The sequence below is a fragment of the Lepisma saccharinum genome, chromosome 3, assembly GCF_977018435.1.
Source record: "Lepisma saccharinum chromosome 3, izLepSacc3.1, whole genome shotgun sequence".
Taxonomy (NCBI): Eukaryota; Metazoa; Arthropoda; class Insecta; order Zygentoma; family Lepismatidae; genus Lepisma; species Lepisma saccharinum.
In genome coordinates this window covers 88,561,385-88,575,212 of record NC_139231.1, presented here as the reverse complement: position 1 = coordinate 88,575,212, position 13,828 = coordinate 88,561,385, and the positions used below count along the sequence as shown (strand labels likewise).

Sequence of the window (13,828 nt, the reverse complement as noted above, 5' to 3'; positions counted from 1 at the left end):
GTCCACTTAGCACATGTATTAATTTCGCACACGCAACGAATCAGTATAATAAGCCGTTACACACATGGCAGGACAATTGAGAGATTTGTTTAGGTCTGAGCCAGGGTCATTAGTTTGTAGGCTGATAGTATTTTCAGTAAAGAATATGCCTTTTAGAACCATTACTGTAACAATATGTAATGCGCGCTGTTAACCAATAACTTTCTACCACCCCACAGTTACATTTGATCAAAAAGGTAAAGGTAAAGTGCTCCCTTGTGCTTAGCACCACGCCATGCAGGCGTATAGGGAGTGTGGGGGTAACGCCCCACACTTTCTTGATCCGGTCGTGAGTGGGGCCCCTGACCGCCTTTACCCCCCAGGGTTTCCCCCAGGTACCCTCCCATGTCATTCGTCGCTGTACATTTGATCATGTATACCTTATTTCCAAAAAGAAAAAAACCCTTCTAAATCAATTTGCATGAAAACAGCACACGATCGGCTCTCGCGATTCTAGGATTTTTATTAAATTTGCAGCAGCTAGATATACTTCTAGTAGAAATCAATATTCACATTTTTGCATAATATGGCACACTTTCAATTTTGAAGAAGTGTCACAAGGAAAGGTTCTTCAGTTACGAGACCACAGTGAAAGAACTTATTTTCACACAACGGAGAAAATAGTTAAGATCACTCAGAGATTAACCGAGTTGTTCCATCATCACATTTTTAAAAGTTTGAAGCGCGATGTCAAGTGAACTTGCAGTGGAACCCTCTAGAAATTAAATCTTCCCGTTATCCAAAATTTTCTACAGGATCATCAGTATACACCAACTTAATGAGCAGCTTTCTTTCAAGCTATGGCATGTACAGCGAGCAGTGTTATTTACATAGTTGCACGTAATTTGCAATGGTGATTACCATAAAGATATGTAATATTTGCACGTTTCACTTCCGTGTGACGAAGTAAGCTTCTGAAGTGTACAGAAAGTGAAACTGACGCACACACACACACACACACAATGATTTTTGCTGCTTAGCTGACGAGAGGGTAAGTCATTCTGTCTGATAACTTTGTTAGTTTCTTCATGTGTTTTGATATTCATGTGTAACAACAACGTCAACAGTAATGGTATATGGATAGTTTCTAAAGAGATGCATGGACTTGGGATTTAAAATCATTGGCCCCCTGGGGGAAGGGGGTCAAGGAAATCACTCGACACCCAACTGAAAATAAGGAGAATTGCCATCCTATCCTTCCCTGCTCCCCCCCCCCTTTCTTGTAATTCTTATATAATATCTGCTTTTTCTTGTATATATTTTGTAGCCTTCTATGTGCTTTAATGTCTTTACTCGTATTTACTTACTCCGTTCTTGGTTATTTTTTCTATTTTTATGTTTTCCCACACTTTTACTCATTTTCTGTCTCGTTTCCTTATGTTCTCCCTCTCTTTCTACCAATTGTCGGTTAGTTTTCTCGTCGCTTCTTTATAGAAGTACCGTACTGATAATAAATTAAACGATATGAAAATGAAACGAAAGTAAAACTCACAATTTAGTTTGTATATTTTCTACCTCTTTAGGCAAATCGCGACGATGATGATGATTAGATAAGGGACTTTCGCAAAAAGATGAAACTGATGAAGGGGCTATCACAAATTAACTCCCACGGACTCGTTGGTGGCTAAAGCGTGAGTCCAACCAAAGAGGTCGATCAACGACTTAGGGTAAACTAAACCATCGTTCAAGGTATTCTTTAATTTAAACGACTTAGGGTAAACTAAACCATCGTTCAAGGTATTCTTTAATTTATCCAATATTTTCTTACCAATTTATAAAAGATACGTTGGTGGTCCTCAGATATTTGTTAAGGAAAGGTATATATCCTTAAAGAGATCTATTTTATTAACCAAAGCTATAGTTTCTCTTTTTTCTGTACACACGACTTAAAAACCTGGATGAAGAGGGGGGTTTTACCAATACCAACCACCCTTGGGCACGTTACTGAAAGAAACCTATCTGAGCATAAAACAAACTCTTTCGCCATTGAAAGGATATGTACTGCAAGTGCATATCTATGTGTGTGCGTTTACACCCCCTACATACACAAACGCGCGCATACACACAGGGTGATGTTTGAGACGGGATGAGGGGAAATTCACTCATCCCGTTTCATGATGTAAATAGTTTCAAGTTACAGTGAAAATAAAACAGTACAGTGAGGAAAATAGGAAACCTAGAAAATTATGAACTTTTCGTGATTCGAGCCTATACGAAAAAAGGTTTTGTTGTTCTTCCACAGAGATTCACGCGTAGAAAACGCAACATGATCCACCAACTCAAAAGCGTAATAATAAATATTATGCAACTCAAAGGTATTTATAGCAACTATACACGAGAAAAGTTTTTATTGCCCATCGTATGTAAGCTCAGGACCAATTACACTCACACACATCATTTTTCTAAGTATTGTGTTTCTTTTTCCACACATTGAGCGAAGCAATGCGTTACTGCTACGCCCTGGTAACATGCTGGGAAAATAAGGTTGTAACGCCTGTGTGAAAAAACATGCACGTGAAGTAAGCTACTCCCAACGGAGCCGTTGGACTGTGGAAAGTGAGAAATGGAGAAAGTTATGGCGATGTCCTTTCACTGCAGCCTTGGGGCAGGCATTATGGACAACAGTCCAGGAGACGAGTTACCACCCAAACGTACTTGAAGTGCAGTGACGATATGGGACAGGTGTACTTTGCACGAAGAGGATGATAAATATTATCTGAACGTGAGTATTTTGTGAGCTGTTGTGGTTGTTCTGGTGTCACAAAACATCAAAACGTGCATGCAGGAGTCAGCATACATGTGTTGTGTGGGGTAGAGTGAGATGTTTTTGTATTGTCAAGCAAATGGTCCATTACCAAGTTATTTTCTTTGTTGTAAGCTAAGAGAGCCTCAAAAATTGAAACAAAACAACATACTAATAACCTCTACACCAGTACATGTAAAAACCCAATGCAGGAAGCAAGAGAAAAAAATATGAAAATAGTAATTGACAATTTGCCGAGCAATACTTGTGCATCCCACTGCACACATAGGCACAGGCATCTAGTGGTAGACCGGAAAAAATAGATTCATAGTAGAAATTGTGCAGAGCCGTATCCACGGAAGCGAACACCGAAAGGGCCAAAAGGTTAAAAATTGGAACAGATTAAATAACCCTATCAAGTTAATAATATTGTTAATGTGCAAACAAAAACCTAAAAATGTTCTTACTCGCATCGGTCCACTCACAATGTGAGTTTGTACTTATTGCTTAAAAACATTGATAAGTTGTTCATGATAATGTGATATATAGGGTACCAAGTGGTGCCTCCTAAAGGTATGTGCGATGGAGTTTTCAAAATCTGAAACTGTTCGAAAAATACGCGATTGCCGTTTGGATGAAGTGTTTATGAAGGTGTGTCCTACAGCTGTATTACGAGACATAAAAATATCCTCTGTACCGAAAAATAATATTTACTTAGTTTTGGAATTCTATTATATTTAAAGCAGATGCAAAATTCTTGCAATGCTGTTGTATAACAAATATTGTATTAGAGAATCTCCGCTCACTTTAACAACTGTACTCAATATACTACCCAGAGACAAATTTTCAATTACCATTGGAAATAAATAATGCTAACCGCATAATAAACCTTTATCAGGATAATTTTCTCTTTGAACTTTGATACAGTTAAGGAACGAGGAGCGCGCGCATTTGAGGGAAAATTGATATATTTTTTGCTACGGGTTTCTTGCGATGTCATGGGGAGGGTGATGTTTGCATACGAATATAAATAGGAATGTAAACTAGGAGAATGACATGGGTACCTGGGGGGGAAACCCTGGGGGTGAAGGCGGTCAGGGGCGTGATGCTGATCACATCACCCCCACTCATGACCGGATCAAGAAAGTGTGGGACGTTACCCCCACACCCCCTATACGCCTTCATGGCGTGGTGTTAAGCACAGGGTAGCACTTTACCTTTACCTTACTAGGAGAATAATAATAATAAAAAAAAGCCCCGAGCATGGGGAGGGCACCGAATTCGTTGGTTTGGCACTAATTCTATTATCGACCTGGGCGCTGAACTCTCTCGGAGGCGTGTGGAACTTGCGGATACGAGGCGCAATACTTGTGGTGTTGTCGTGAGGATAATGGAGGGAGGTGTTCTTGAAAGCACCAGTAGCGGACTTCGGTCTCGAAAGCCATCGGAGAGGGGAATGGGAACAGCCACGGGATTAAATGCACTGACGACGAACCACCCGGCGAAAATGCCCTTGGCAGGCCTTGGTCTTCGAAGGGTTCTTACGCCTGAATTCGGTTCAATTCGTGCGTAGCATTTTCATTCATACATGGAATCATCCCTCACATTCGAGCAAAATTTCCTACGTATACATGCATACTTATACAAATACTCAAGGGTCACGGGTTCGATACCCGGTGGAGGCACATGCCACAGTGGTTCGGATCCCACTTTAAACTGTAGATGCAGTCCCGATTAACCTTTCTTTGCATAAAGTGCACTTAAAACAACAATTCAAGCTATACAAATACACGCAATAAATACCATCTCGCGAAGACGATCAAACAGTGGCGGCGATTGGGTTCTAAAACGGGAGGGGGGGGGGGGGGCAAGGACAGTTTACTTTCCTTGGTAGATAAGGTTTCTCATAGTGCGGGGGCAAAAGTGGCAAAAAGTTTGGGAGGCAACTGCACCCCCCCCCTAATTGCCGCCACTGCTTTCACAATATATTGTTCTGTATTATGCTTACGAATTATATCTTCTACGAGGTTTTTGTTTCATCTTATCTCATTCTGTAAGAGAGTGAATGAATAAAATAGATTTACTAATTCTCACTTATTCTCATTTCCAGTCTCGTGAAATCGAATGTAACAAGACTAACTCATATTGCTGTCTTTGCAAGAACTATTGCCTTCCGAACCAGGTAAGTCATATGGACTTTTCAATTCTTTCAAAACTTAACATGGTAAATGCATAACATGAGATGTCAGTGCAGCAGGTACAGGAAGTAATTTATCATGACATTTTGACATTATTGTCAGATTACCGTAGTTATATCAATCGTCTTGTCGTTTGCATAATCGTATTAATCTATACATGTTTCTTACACACTCTCGCAGACATGTTCAGCCATCGTAATATTTGGTAAATAATTAGGTATGATTCACTAACATCTGTAAATATAAAATATCGTAATACCGAATCGATATTTTCAGAACCATAAAATCAAATTATGATGATAATAATAATATACGAAGGGTTGAGGTAGCAACAATATTAATAATATCAAAGTAGAAATGCTTAAATCAGAATCGTTGCTCCTGTAAGCAAGGGTCTTGATTGTACAAATCTTATTTAAAAATAAAAAAAATGTATCGTAATTTAAAATAATATATATTAATGTTCACTCAAATATTATTTCTTAAAATCTACGACTGTCTAATAATCTGAATTAGTTAAGAGTTTAGAGCTCCATGGATAATAAAAGAAGCTAAAATTACATATAATTAGTGTGTCTTCTTGAGACATAGGCTACAATATTTTAGTGAAGTTAGTGAGTAGACAGAAGTGACTTTATGATAATCACTTATTGCCCCCCCCCACACACACACACCATCACACACACCATCACACACACACACACACACACACACACACACACTAATTATATAAAACGGTATGCTGATTGTCCATTCCTACTACTCTGAAGCTGAGTGGTTATCGTATCACGCTACGACGTCAGGGATCCTATGTTCGATTCCTGGGTAAGGAAGGCATGGATGTTTGTTTGTGTGTGTCCCATCATCTTCTTCATCAGTTCATCATTCATTCTCATCGTCGTAATTAACTAAGAGATGAAAAAAGCAGCGTAAAATAACAAAATAGAAATATAATTACTATCAAGGTAGCCTGGAGCTAATAAGGTTATTGGTAAGCCCACCACATGATCCCCGTAAACACAATTATTTTTCTCTGCAACGAGACAATTTATCATAGCTTGAAGTTTGGAAATTAACGACGCTCCTGCTACCATGTTGCAGAACTATTGTTATGTCAATCTGTCTGTTTCGTGTTAGGTTCACTTTATCCGATCCCACAGTTTAAGGTGGGGTCCAAATCACTGTGCAATGTGCCTCTATCGAAGATGTAACAAGGAACCCGTTGAGGCCCGCTATGTCAGTCTAAGTAAGATGAGGACGAAGTGTTAATTAACTAGAGGTAGCAACTCCCCTTCCCTTCCACTCTCCCCAGTAATCACTTCCATTTATCTATTCTGAAGAGAGAAAATTTCCTTGATAATACGTGCATTTTCTGCTTAGACTTGAATCCAGAATTGAGTATGACTCCTTCCTCTCCCCCCAAAGTAAAAAGTTTAATTCGCACCAGGGGTGCCCACCGGGGGTGCGTCATGGGAATTTTTTTTGGGGGACAACATTTTATACCAATTCTATATATCTTCACACAAAGATGGGGGGGGGATCGTATCGTTTGATTGACTTGTTATTGATGTTTAGTTTTGGTTATTATGTATAGTTTTTCTACCTACCTGTGGGTGATCGCGGCGATACGGCTGAAATGAAACACCAGCTCTTTTGCCTTTAGAATCGGTTTGGATGGAGGGGTGTGTGGCATATGCATTAATACAAGGTTAGTCGAGCAGACAAACTGTGCAGAATAAGGTTCTTGATGTCTGTATTATACAGTGACGCATCCACAGGGGGTCATTCGACGGAAGTCAATTCTAGGGTAGCAAGGGCAGACAAACATTGACGGCCAAGGGAATGGCAAAGAGGAGCAATTACCCCTTTGATTTCAAATTTTAAGCAAATAAAAATACATTTTGCAAAATTTTCTTGCTTGCTTCGCTCGCATTTTATCGTTTTCGTCAAGTTCAGAGCTGTAGCTAGGGGTGGAGGGTGTCGGCCATGGGCGCTGAATGATCTAAAAAAAGTTGTAAAAGGGCGTCAAGTGAAATTATTTGGGCTCTATTAAATCAATATTGCTTTCAATTGCGAAAATTGGATCAAAAAATTTTCTTGCTTGCTTCGCTCGTAATGTAATGTATTTAAATTATATGTGTTGTATATTTGTATTGAATTAGTTTTGAATACGTACAAAATTTAGTGTTAGCTTGTTGCATATGTATTTTCTATTTTATGTTGCTTCATGTTGCATGTTTGTAAAACATATGTTGTACATGAAAGTTACACATGTATCTTCGGAATGCATTTATCATTAATTTTCTGCCATTCAAAAATACAGTTTGTGTGCTTTATTTCCATTATTAGCTAATGTGAAATTGACGCTGTGGAAAAAATATTTCAAATCGTTTGATCCAAACAAATGCTTTAGCACAGACTTCTGCTCCCTTTTTGCGTAATTTATGAGGATAATAACGTAGTAGAATGACAGCACTTCGTTCCTACGCGTCAGCAAAATTTGATGCGGCTGGTGTTATGTTACATCCGGTCGTAGCGGGCCACGAGCGGTTTTATTGTTGAGTCAGCAGAACGTGTCTGATCACATTGAAGACATCGGAAGCGGGGGGGGGGAGGGGGTCAAGGGATTTGTCACGTTGTGTGTGTGTGTGGAGGAAATGCGCACGCAACCATTGCGTATGATTCAAAGACATGAAGAAATGATTTAAAGATGGCGCCGAAGGTGCTTTACCCCGAAAGCTTAGCGGCTAAGGTTATTGCTCTGTAAAACAAGAGGCGTCGAGGGTTCGATTCCTGGTAGAGTCAATATTGATTGATTGATAGATTGAGTTAGTTTTTTTTAAGTCCGTTTTATGCACGGCAAAACTAATCAGGATTGGAGCTACAGTTGAAAAGTGGTAATTCGGACCACTATGTGCCTCCACCGAGTATCGAACCTGGGACCCCTTGATTACAAGGCGACGATGTCAATATTGAATGGTCTCGATTAGCCTGAGTGTAAATAAAGGCAGCAAAATGGTTGAGTTCGAAAATCGAGTTGGGTTAGTGGTTAATGTTGTCACCTGGCAATGAAGAGGTCACGGGTTCGATTCTCTAGGTAGTTAAATTTGGCCAATTGTTTAGTCCCGCCATTATAGGTCCCCGATTAGTCCATCTGTGCATAAATAGTGTTTGAATAAAATCAATATGGCGGCTTTGGGTTAGTGGTTATTGTTGTCGCCTGGTAATGAAGAGAAAGCGGGGGTTCGATTTTCTAGGTAGTTAAATGAGGCCAATTGTTTTGTCCCGTCATTATAGGTCCCGATTAGTCCATCTGTGCATAAATAGTATTTGAATAAAATCAATATGGCGGCCGCGTTTTGTGTTTAGCGGCGGCGGCGGCGGCGACCGGGCGCGGCGCGGGACGGAGCGGCGCGGGACGGGACGACGCGGCGCGGGGCGTGGGCGGCGCGGGTGGTGTTTTTTATTCCGCGAGATGTTTTAACCAAGTGGTTGAGGGTTCGATTCCCAATGTTGGTGAAAATTGTATATTCAATTGTATTTATTTAAAAGTTCCGATTAGCTTTTTGTGCACAAAGACAAAATGAACTAATTGGAAATAGGATGTTTATGCTGTACTGAAAAGGTCCCCGGGTTCGATTCACAATGTCAAATTGGCTGATAATGATGTTGTTTTTAAAATAAAATAAAAAAGAAGTGTGTTGAGTCCCCATTAGTATTTATGCAGGAACAGATATTAAAAATCAAAACAAAATGGCTGTGACTGGTGTTTAGTATTCGAAAGGTTCCAGGTTCGAGTTCCTAGTTATATATATATATTTTTTTCTTTTTTAGTTTACAGAATTAGTCCCCATTTATTGCGTTTTGGCGAACACGTCCTCCCCCTTTGTGGCATTTGGACATGTTGGAGATATACATAGAAATTGTTGTCAAAGTGCCTAATAATGATTTTCTGTTTAAATAAAAAAGAAGTGTGTTATCAGTCCCGATTAGCACGAACAGATATTCAAAAAGCAAAACAAAATAGCTGATATTGTTGTTTAGTATTCAAAATGTTTTGTGTTCCAATGCTGGCAAATTTGCAGAATAACATTGATTTGTTTAAAAAGTGAGTTACTATCCCCGATTATTTTTGATACACAAATAGAAAATGGGGTGATTTTGGAGTTTTGCAACCAAGGGGCTAATGTTGGCGTTTTTTTAACGCAGTCCCGATTAACCGTAATGCATAAAGCTGTTTCAACGAATATCGAACCTGGAACCTTTTGATTACAATGCAAAGACTTTACCACTAATGTATGCTATGTTTTAAAACCAAAAATAAATAATAGTATCGAATTTTTAAAAAAATGCGTTACCAGTCTCGATTAGCCATTATGCACAAACAGATGTGTTTTGAAACCAAAGGGGGGTCGAGGGTTCGATTACAACTGGGTATGTGTGTTGAGGAAACTAAAGGTCAACAGGCATGGAAAGTTTTTATTCGCCATCTCAAAATAAGTTTTTGGGCTTGGTACAGGTAGCTTTTTGCAGAAAGCCCCACAACGACATCAACGTGGCTACCATCTCTGGGCGCCTCTTTTTTTTTAAGTTGGAGAGGGGCACAAAGCCGTTTGTACCATACAACGTTGCACCGAAGAACCAACTTGTCAACTAGTCACTCACTCCATCATTAAAGTGCACAACATAATATCAGATTTGCACTGATATTAAGCAAAAAATTATAGCGACTGCATAATTATATTTCAATGACAGCAAATGGTTTCAAATGAATGGTTTTCACTTTTACTTTTTACTAAGTAACAGATTTGGTAATGAAAAGCTTTAACATTTGCATATAATATGAGATTTGTTTTGGTATCCAGTTTGTATGTTGACCAAATCACAGATATACTATTACTAAGGATAGCATTAACTTAATCTAATAAAAATATATTCCACTGCATTACAAAATTAACTCATTCTGTTTTCTGTTGTTTGAATCCATATGGTAAAGTTTCGAAACTTGATGCACATCTTTTTCTTTTGGTATATACCACCTGAAAAACCCTTATTTCCGGCTTACTAACAACGGAATGTGTTTTTGTGCGTACGATTTTGTTCGAGTTGAGTAAAGTTAAAGAGGAGGTGTTGTTGAGAATAGCATTGGTGAGTGATTCGAAATTGATTGTGCTGCTGTTTTTATGGTTTAGACATATGCCTTTCACCTTGCAAACAGTAGTAACATTAGTATTGTCTGGATTTACTACCTCAAATGCATAACTTTTCGGCCCACTGGATGAAAATGCTCTGATATAAGCATTTTTCCCATAGAGTTCTAGTTCATTTGTTAACTCCCCTAGGTAGTCTCCAACAGGCAGATCAACATCACCTGGCCTTTGAATATAAATAACACTATCGGTATCATAGTACAATACATTTTCGCCTAATGTATCCAAATATTCATAAAGCTCTAAACGTGCATGTGTTGTAGTGTATGCTGCAATAACTACATTTACAGTCGATAATGGAAGTGCAGATTCTTCGAGATATTGCCAGTGAACTATCAACATATCTTCATTTATAGGTATAACTTGATGTACTTCAACATTGGGATTTTCTAGTTTATCGAAAAAATCCTTAGGATTATTGATAATACTAACTTGACCAGGGTTTTCTCTCTGTCCAAATTTACCCCAAAATGAATTCAGCATAAGTTTTGCTAAGCTTCGTAATCCATGATTAGCACATATTCTGTTTTCATCCAACAACACACCCTCCTTTTCAAAATAGTCAGCTATGTATTTTTTTTTGGATTCTTCATCAATACACCACAATGGCCAGCCGCTTGCTTCAACTTTTGCTTTGAGAAATGTATTGATGTACTCTGCAAATACACCACCTGATTTTTTTGCAGGATCATATTGTTCAACATTATATTCCCATACCTCATGTAATTCTAAAATTTTGTATTTCTTTTGAACTGCCTTCTGAACTTCATCCACAACCCAGGTTCCAGTTATAGCTCTTTCCCTAGCAGTATGGTTACATTCCGCCTGGTTTATTTCATCGGCACAAGTTCTACATAGAGGGAAAGTTAATTTTGAATTGGTTCGATATGGTAACACAGGATGGTACAGATCTCTCGGTGGAAGTATTGTTGCTTTGACAAGCCCTTCAAAAGAATAAATATCGCGGCATTCTTCCCCCACATAAATTTTCACCGGATGGCCAACTGGAAACTTTTTAACTTTGCAACAATAAGGGTACAGGCTACATACATCCTTATATTGAATTGTTTCATTTTCTTTCACAGTGTAATGTAGTTTGGTAGCATTAGTTCTACCACCATAAAACGCCTCCCGGGGAATTATGGGGGCTTTAATTGATAACGGATGTTTTTCAACATAATGTTTCATGGTTTTGTTATTTCTCAACTGCTGGTGAAATTCGCACCCCCACATCTCATGGACAATGTAGTTAAGTGCTTTTAATCTGGTAATTTTATTTTCTGTTCTTTCATACCGAAAAGACAAAGTATCATATGGGTCATCATGAAGAGGTTGTGTACGTGAAGTAGGGAAACATTTGACACAACCATGTGTTCTGCATCCTTGATATTCAAATACATGCTCTTCCCCTTTTTGATCTTTAAAATATCCATCTACTTTCAAATTTCCTCCAACTTTTACTTCTGGTCCTCTGGCTGCATGTTGGATTTCGATTTTATGTTTTTTTTCCTCCCATACCAACCATTGAATAGCCTCTATAGACTGAATATCACACCATCTGTATCCGTTTTTAGGAATAATTCCTATATGTTCTGCTTTCAAAAATCTTTTACGGAATACTTTATTACAAGCTGAAGCGATGGTGATGGCTTCCAATAATGGGTTCACTGTTGTTTCTTTTTCAAAAGTGGTCATGAATTTCAAACAGGCAGCACGTAGTACATTAACATCTTCTACACAGTATTTTCTCAACTCCTTCTGCATATCGAAAACTACCCCTGTTTTCTGTTGTTCACTATGCCATTCCAAAAAACTGGTTCTCTGATTCTCCATCATAGAATCAACAGCGTAAAATTCAGTACCAGGGATACATCCGACATATTCTTTATTTTTCAAAGTATTAAAAAAATGAGGAAAATACCCTTTGGACATTGGGAGATCAAATGCTTTCGGTAATTTGTTGAGCGCCATTGGAATAAAGTTGAGAGAATCTATGAAATGGATATTGTGCATCTTCAAAGATAATATTTTGGCTCCATTCATGATCACAGACGGTGTCCATTTCATTTTTTCGATCATAGTTTGCAGTACAAAATGCGAATCATACCCTCTACTATTGTGTGCAATACACACAATATTGTTAATTTTGGTGCGGTGAGCTGAAACAAATTGCAGAAAATTGTAAACAGGTTCTGTACTATCAAATATGTGCTGTCTTTTTCCGCATTCACTGCACCATTGAGACATATCTTTGTTCTCAATGCAATTATAGCATACATTTTGGCACACCAAAAGAAAATTGTTTTCAGTGCCTTCTAGTTTTGTGTCCTGCCTCGATTCAATATCGTAGAAAACAAGCATTGCTTTTTTTGATATAAGAGAAGATATTTGTTTGCTATAAATTTTTTGGATGTGACATAGATGTTCAGATGGTACCATATTTTTACAGCTGACACAGAATTTCTCTCCACATATATGAGGATTTCTGTTTGTACGGATAGCATACGCTTTCAGGCATTTTTCACAACATTTTACTGTCTGACAAAGAGAGTTTTTTCTATTGTAACATGTTTTATGATTATTGTAACATTTTTGACCATAGAAAAATCTGTTACAATCAGTGCACTTTATTTTGGTTTCTGAAACAGTACATTTGGGCTTTTCTTGGCATTGTGAACAAACAGCTGTACAGGATCCTAGATGTCTAGAAACATGATCATATTTTTTATGGCAAGTTTCACAATAGAAATTAGCGGAGAATGCAGCTGTAAGAGATGTTATAACATTAAAATGGTTGTTTATGTACACCAAATTTAAAGTTTCGCGCCTAGGTAATAAAGGACCTTCATATATCACATCACTCCCGGAAAATCCATTATATACGGTAATCTTGAAATCAGATAAATAGTCCTGAAATTTTTGAATTTCGGTAGTTCCTCCACCACCATTCAAATTTTCCCCAGCTTCTCTGCACAGTTTATCCACTTCTTCTTCCATAACACATTTATGTTGTCTAACATACTGATAACGTTTTTTAGGTTCATTTTTGTAAACATTAATACCTCTTGCCACAACCAACGCATAAGCCAAACACCTGCTATCGGAATTTTTAATAGTTATAATTCCTTTTTTTAGTTTACAGAATTGTTCCCCATTCATTGCATTTTGGCGAACACGTCCTCCCCCTCGTGGCATTTGGACATGATGGATATATACATAGAAATTGTTGTCAGAAAGAAATGTTGTATTGCTCTGCAATACTTTTTCCAATGCTGCCCACAATATCTCCATATTTACCGCCTGTGCTTCCCGAAAAGATAACCAAAAAGGGCGATCAGGGTGATCTTCATTTCTGATAGTAATACCAACTTGGTCATGCTCGGCCACATCACGTAGAACATATTGGACCAGTTCTTGCAATCCCTCCTGAACCCCATATCACCGGATTCTCATTGTGTGGTGCCCCCCGCAACCGAGCACGCACCATTCGTCCTTCCATATTGAATCTTTGGTAACGCCTTTTTGTCTCTTCTATAACTTCAACATGATGTAACACTGCATCATCGCCACCGCCTACCTGTTTGCACACTTCCGCTTCCTGAATACAATCCCGAAGAACCATTTGGTATAACGCTGGC

At 38.5% G+C, this 13,828-nt stretch overlaps 1 protein-coding gene across 1 annotated transcript in view; it reads left to right on the top strand.

Moving 5' to 3' along the window:
- Nucleotides 1-13,828, top strand: part of LOC145985233 (uncharacterized) — a 66,788-nt gene that overhangs the window by 10,045 nt on the left and 42,915 nt on the right. Inside the window, exon 2 of the mRNA XM_083118994.1 lies at nucleotides 4,893-4,964. The gene's annotated coding sequence lies outside the window, so the exon portion shown is untranslated. The remainder of the gene's footprint in view (nucleotides 1-4,892; nucleotides 4,965-13,828) is intronic.